General features: G+C 41.1%; 1 long non-coding RNA gene across 1 annotated transcript in view; it reads left to right on the forward strand.

Moving 5' to 3' along the window:
• LOC115062944 overlaps positions 1-5804 on the forward strand; it is a 41867-nt gene extending 36063 nt beyond the window's left edge. The window contains exons 3-4 of the long non-coding RNA XR_003842849.1: positions 3720-3786; positions 5558-5804. This is a non-coding gene — a long non-coding RNA (uncharacterized LOC115062944). The remainder of the gene's footprint in view (positions 1-3719; positions 3787-5557) is intronic.
• Positions 5805-6935: the final 1131 nt, after the last annotated feature.

Consider the following 6935-nt stretch of genomic DNA (forward strand, 5'->3'; position numbering starts at 1 on the left):
ATATGTTTTAATTTGTGGATCCCATATTTTAAGACTAGCATGCTACTTTGTGGGTCCCAAGAATCCCTCAAAGCCTCCAAATTCACAAAAACCCCAAACAAACAAAAACCCAGAAAGTACAGGGCTGCAATAATTTTATAATATTATGCTATGCCCTTGCATTCAATATAAAATATTAGTCTTCTGTAAAATTTCTTCAAATTGAAAATTTCAAACTTATGTAATATTCTTATAATAGCCCTTCATTTTTTACCTTTTAAAATAAAATGCATTTATTTTTTATTTATTTCAATTAATTAATTAACTAATTAATTAGCATGTGTATATGTGTACACAAGTGCCGAGGTCAAAGGCCAACTCATGGGATTATTTCTCTTTTTTACCATCTAGGGCTGTAGGGATCAGACTCTGGTGATCAGGCTCGGCAGTAAGTGTTTGCCTTCTGAGTCATCTCTCCACCCTTTTAGTTTTCTTCTTAGTTACCATTATGAGCTGTTACTTACGTTAGAATCCCACATTTAAAGCTTAACTATATCCTACAATAGGGTTCTTCTTTCCATCCAATTAGTTAAAGCCACTAAGTTCTATAGAGCGTGTTCTCCTAAGGTCATTCATCTGTTTTACAATGCTGATTCCTTGTTTGGGTAGGTTCCATGCAATTGGATTCTTCAATGTGCTCTTTTGCTAAAAAAAAAAAAAAAAAAAATCTTTTCTTCATTAATATTCTTCCAAGCATCAGATGGTCGTGATCTTGGCCACTTTTTTGTTTGTTTGTTTTTTGAGACAGGGTTTCTCTGTATAGCCCTGGCTGTCCTGGAACTCACTTTGTAGACCAGGCTGGCCTCGAACTCAGAAATCCGCCTGCCTCTGCCTCCCGAGTACTGGGATGAAAGGTGTGTGCCAGGGCACTTCTAGCACATGCTGTTCTTGTTTAATCCACTAACAAATGGCAGTGGTTTGAAAAGGAATGGCCCCTATAGATGTATGTGTTTGCATGCTTGGCCCATAGGGAGTGGCACTACTAGGAGGTGTGGCCTTGTGGGTGTGGCCTTGGAGGAAGTGCGTCACTGTGGAGGCCCGCTTTGAGGTCTCAGCCAGTTCAGCTTCCTACAGCCTGTGGGTAAGGACAGAGAACTCTCAGCTCCTTCCTCAGTACAATGTCTGCCTGCATGTGCTGTGCTACCTGCCATGACAATAATGGACTAAATCTCTGAACTGTAAGCCAACCACAGTGAAATAGGGGTTGCTGTGGTCACAGTGTCTCTTCACAGCAATACAACCCTAAGACCCAAGCTTAGCCCTCATCACTGAGGAACACCGCAACGATACTGACATTTTGTACTCACTACTAATTACTAATAAGACCTTACACGAATTTAATTTCTAATACGGGTTTTTGTCTTTAAGACTGAGGAGGTAGAACACACCATCTTGTCTAGTGCAAAGGAACATAGAGCTTGGCGCGTTCAGGTGGGGTAAGCCGTCACTCAGGTTAAAAAAAAAGGATCTCTGTTAGTTCTCCATCTCTGTACCAAATCTTTAAGCTAAACAGTGTAAGTCGTGGAAGGCCTTGTTTTGGTTATAGCTTCTGTTCGTAGCTGTTTGGGCCTGGAGTGATACCATGTATCATGGTAGGTACACATGGAAGCCTGCCCACCTCGTGACAGCTGGAAAAGAAAAGGAGGGACAGGAAGGGATGGGATTCGATTCTCAGTATCCTCTCTCCTGGGCACATCCCGATGGCCAACTATTCACAGTGTATAGGATTTGATAATGACAATTGATGACTGTGATCTGGATTACATATTTACTGCATTATACTGATTTCATTCCTAAGTGGAGTCCACGATTACAAAACGAACACACAAACAAGCAAGCAAACACCAACATTTGTTGTAAAGCAGTTGTCATTTTGCAATGGCAGCAGCCTCAAGCAGCTTTGTTCATTGCACCGTTTGTTTTGGGGACGTGAGATCTGCTGTTGCTCTGCCCATCACGATCCTAGGAGACAGTCTGTGTCACACATAGAGACCAGTGTATCACAGGATTTACCATTGAGCTTTATGTGTGTATGTCTTGTGACATCACACGACGAAGAAGTTTAACAATGCATTTCTCAGAATGTGTCCTTGTTGTTAAGCAATACATGAGGATAAATATTTAATTAGGGGAAAAGATTAGCCACTTCAAGCTGCTTTTCTCTCATCAGGATTGTGTGCTGAGCCAATTGTGACTAATTATAGCCCTGGGATGCATCCCTAGGAAATAACAGAAAAAAAGTTAGATGTATAAAATTGTTCATTGAACCATTAATCAGAATAGCAACACTTTAAAACAACCCATTGTCCACTAGAGAGGAACGGTTGAATTTTGATGATGTCCCCAAATGATAGATAATTATCCTGTTGTTTGCAAATGACAGCTGATGACTTTATAGGAACTCTCAGTCTATTATACAATGTGAAATTAAAATACTAGGATACAGAGTTTCGGTTTTCCTGCCTCTGAGACAAAGATTCACTGGGTAATGGAGGAAGTGAGGAAGCAAGCAGAGGGTGTGAGGTAAAGGGCATGCCAGCCTCTCAGTGGAGCTAGCCACACGGACAAAGGAAAGGCAGGAGAAGCAGGGAAAGTTCACTCAGCTGGTCTAACACACTGACATTACTGTTGATCACATGAGGAAACAAAGCGGGGGTTTCAAAACTGCTTCCGTAGGCCTTTGGCTAGACAAGGTTGCAATGTCATTGAGAGATTTTTTTTTTTTTTTGTAAACTATGGAACATTTCAGTCATTAATATATTCAATTATATTTTAAATTCTTCAACTAGGTGTGATTTATCTTTTAAAAAGATATTCCTTTTTAGAATACACAGTATGGCACAGACAGTCATGAAACATTTGAATTTTCACAGTTTTTAAGACTGCTCCCTGTCCTTGAGTTTTGTTTAAGATGAGTAGAGTATGTCTTCTCAAATCCCAAAGCAAGCAGAGGCTGAGCTGACACCAAGGACTCATTATTTCCCACCCTCCAAGAACGTTGCAAGAGTAATATTTATTAAGCTCCTGGGAATATGTTTAGAACAAAACTAGTTGTTCCAAAGATGTCAGAGTTTGTAAGCAGCTTGGCTTGACTTTGAAAGTAGACTGGCAAGGTTGGAACAGACTCGAAGGGCCAAAGGGAGCTTGAGAAATCCTATTTTCTATTACTCTCTCTCAAGCAGAACTTCAGTTAACCCATCCCAGAAAAATGAGACCTTGCTTTATAATGGCATTCAGGGAGGCATGTGGTAATCATATTGAGGAATGACTTTGTGAGTGGACAATAAATATGTCTGCATATCAGGGTTATTGCATTTGGAGAAAAACATTGCTCAGCCATAGGAAAACTTCAAGGATTAAAAATGTCTGTGTTAGGAACCAGCTCTGGGGTGGTACTTTGTTTCTCTGGATTTCCACAGTCTGTGTGCAAGGAAGCAAAAGCAGATTCCTACAATAAATTGTGCCCACACATGCATGCTTATATTTAAAAAGAAACCCAACTGCACACATTTCTCCAGAGGACTCATTATCAGAGGACACAGAAAAATAACTTTAATAAAGCTGCAACCATTTAGGATATGTAGTAATTTCATTCGTTGTTTATCAAAAATATTTATTGAACTTCCTATTTATTTGGGGTCTAATTTAATATCATGTTTTTCTGCTCATCATGACTCTAGGAGGAAGAGGCTATGGCTGTATGGCGTAGAGACCAGTGTGCTACCAGATAAACCCATTGAACATTATGTAAGTATGCTCTGTGACATCACACAATGACAAACCCTCATCAAGATGCATTTCTCATTGGGATATTTGTTTTCCCTTCATACAGTGTCTTACTCTGTAGCCCAGGCTGGCCTGGAGCTCATTATACAGTCAGGCTGCCAGGGAGCTTGTGGTATCCTCCTGGATGAAACTCCTGATTTCTGAGATTATAGGCAAGAGCCCCCATGCCTGGATATGGGGCCTCTTAGTGTGCCTGTGTGTGTGTGTGTGTGTGTGTGTGCGCGCGCGCGTGTGCACGTGTGTGCGTGTGCATATGAGATCATTGTAGGTATTATAAAGCCTATATGGACTCTCAGAGGCAGTCCTGCCTAAAAATAAAATTAGGAGTAGGAAGGAGACACAAAGAACACGTACCTAGGGCTCAAGCAATGCCAGACTGGGAGAAGTGAAGCTGTTAGGGACCTGGGACTTACTTTATAGATTTAAAGTTCTTTCAATAAGCACATTCACTCTGTCAACAAGCACACACTGAGTGATCATGGACCAGGCTCTGCGCTGGGAAAGAGTAAACAGTGTGTGCTAAAGGGGGTTATTATTATTATTATTATTATTATTTTGAGCTGAGAGTATGATGAAGAGATAAGCATAGAATCACTAAGTAAAGCCAAAATAAAATAATAAGTGCAGAGGTAAAACCCATGTATTTGTTTCTTAAGAATGCCGTAAAAAATGCTACAAACTGAGTGACTTAAACAACAAATAAATTAACAAAGGTTAATTTATTTATTTTTATGTTCAAAATGCTGGCAGGCTGCTTTCTTGGGAGAGGCTCAGAGGCCTGGCTTTCTGGTTAGCTTCCTGTGATTACTGACAACGTGTGCTTTGTCACACGACACCCTGTTTGTGAGTTTGTCTCTGTGTTTCAATTGCCCTCTTTTATTAGGGGACTGGCCATATTGGATTTAGTACTAATTGGACCTCACTGCAACTCGATTCCCCCTGTTCAAATCCTATCACATTCACAGGAACCAGGAATAGAACTTGAGTTAATTTACTTATTTGTTTATTTATTTACTTACTTATTTTTGAGAACACAGTTCAAACCAAAACAGGGGAAAATAGGATTTAAACTGTGGGATGAACAGGTGAGCAGATGAGACGTAAAAAGAAAGCACAGTAGGTGCAAATGGTATGAGGGCTTAGTTCAGATTGAGGGCACCCTCTCAGAGGAACTGGCACTTAACTTGACTTCTAAAATGAAGAATGTGGCTTTACTGTATGATTTAACCAAAAGAAGGAGTGGATCCATCCAACCCCCGCCCAAGACCCAGCAATGCGTTTTGAAATCCACTGCATGTTTCATCAGCTGGAAGCCCAAGGAGCCTGTCTAGGGTCCCCCACTGGGAGGTGAGTTTTTATTTAGGGATGCAATAATACTTACAGTCTAAAAGAACACAGTACCACAGACAACCCCAGCCTTTTAAGTTTTGCAATTATAGATTGCTGCCTTCAACACAGATGCCATATAGTGGTTTGAATGAGAAATTACCTTCACGGCCTCAGGTATTTGAATACCCAGTCTCTAGTTGGTGGCCCTATTTTGAGTGACTACTGGGAGGTGCATCCTTGTGGAGGAAGCACACCCCTGGGCTTGGGAGCTTAAAGACACGACACACTTCCAGTTTTCTGCTCTCTGCTTTGTGCCTGCTGTGCTTACTTCAAGTCCCCCCTCTCTACGATGAACTCTTATTCCTCTGAAGTTACAAGTCAAAATAGGTTCTTTCTTTTACAGGTTGCCTTGACCATGAAGTTTTATTACAGAAACAGAAAAGTGAGTGATGCATATATCCAGAACTTGAAAGAGCTATAAGTACAAGAAGAACACTCTCAGTATTTCCATGATGAAGTTGACATTGTTGTTTCCTAAAGCGTCTTAGGAATGTTCATGTGATCCTGAGAGTGAGAAACTGCTTACTGTTGCCATTCCAGCAGATTCATCACTTTTGTGAGATAAATTATTAATGGAAAAATATACTTTAGAAAACGGAATAACCTGCTAGTATTTTGCTGCATTTATTATTTATGCAGTCCTATTTAGGAGATGGGAAAAGGGGGCCTGTAAGGTTCACCTTCATCGTTACTGTACTTCGATCATTAGAAGCTCTTTATTTGGCCAGCTGCACCAGGGAGCTGAGGCTGTTCCATAGTGTGCTGTGCACAGGTCCTGCTAGGAGAGAACTGGTCCCAGGAGTGCTCTCACTCCCGGGCTAATAGGTGAGATTGCCACTTTCTCTCCACTAACTGTCCAAAGTGCACGCAGGACACAGGAACAGTGAAGCAACTGAGACAGGATCCTTCTGGTCGCTGTCTACACCTGGGAGCTGAAGCTGTTTCACAGCCAGGAGAGAGCTGCTCTCTCAGGAGTGCTGACACAGGCTTTCAGATCCACAGCAGGGACAAGCCCTTGCCAGAGACAGCAAGACCAGCTAACACCTGAGGTAACCAGATGGCAAAAGGTAAGTGCAAGAGCATAAGCAACAGAAACCAAGGTTACTTGGCATCATCAGAACCCAGTTCTCCCACCACAGCAAGCCCTGGATACCCCAACACACCAGAAAAGCAAAATTCAGATTTAAAATCACATCTCATGATGGCAATAGAGGACTTTAAGAAGGATCTATGCTTCCTTATAGGGGAATGCCAGGACTAGGAATGGGAGTGGGAGGGTTGGGGAGCAGGGGGAGGGGATAGGGGATTGTTGGAGGGGAAACCAGGAAAGGGGATAACATTTGAAATGTAAATAAAAAAAATTAATAAAAAAAAAAGAAAAGAAAACACTGGCACAACAGTCAAAGAAAATGCAAAATGCAAAAAGGTCCTTACCCAAAACATCCAGGAAATCCAGGACACAATGAGAAGACCAAACCTAAGGATAATAGGTATAGAAGAGAGTGAAGATTCCCAACTTAAAGGGCCAGTAAATATCTTCAACAAAATTATAGAAGAAAGCTTCCCTAACCTAAAGAGAGAGATGCCCATGAACATATAAGATGCCTACAGAACACCAAATATATTGGACCAGAAAAGAAATTCTCCTATCACATAATAATCAAAACACTAAATGCACAAAACAAAGATAGAATATTAAAAGCAGTAAGGGAAAAAGGTCA

Source organism: Mus pahari, chromosome 22 (assembly GCF_900095145.1).
Source record: "Mus pahari chromosome 22, PAHARI_EIJ_v1.1, whole genome shotgun sequence".
In the NCBI taxonomy this organism is placed as follows: domain Eukaryota; kingdom Metazoa; phylum Chordata; class Mammalia; order Rodentia; family Muridae; genus Mus; species Mus pahari.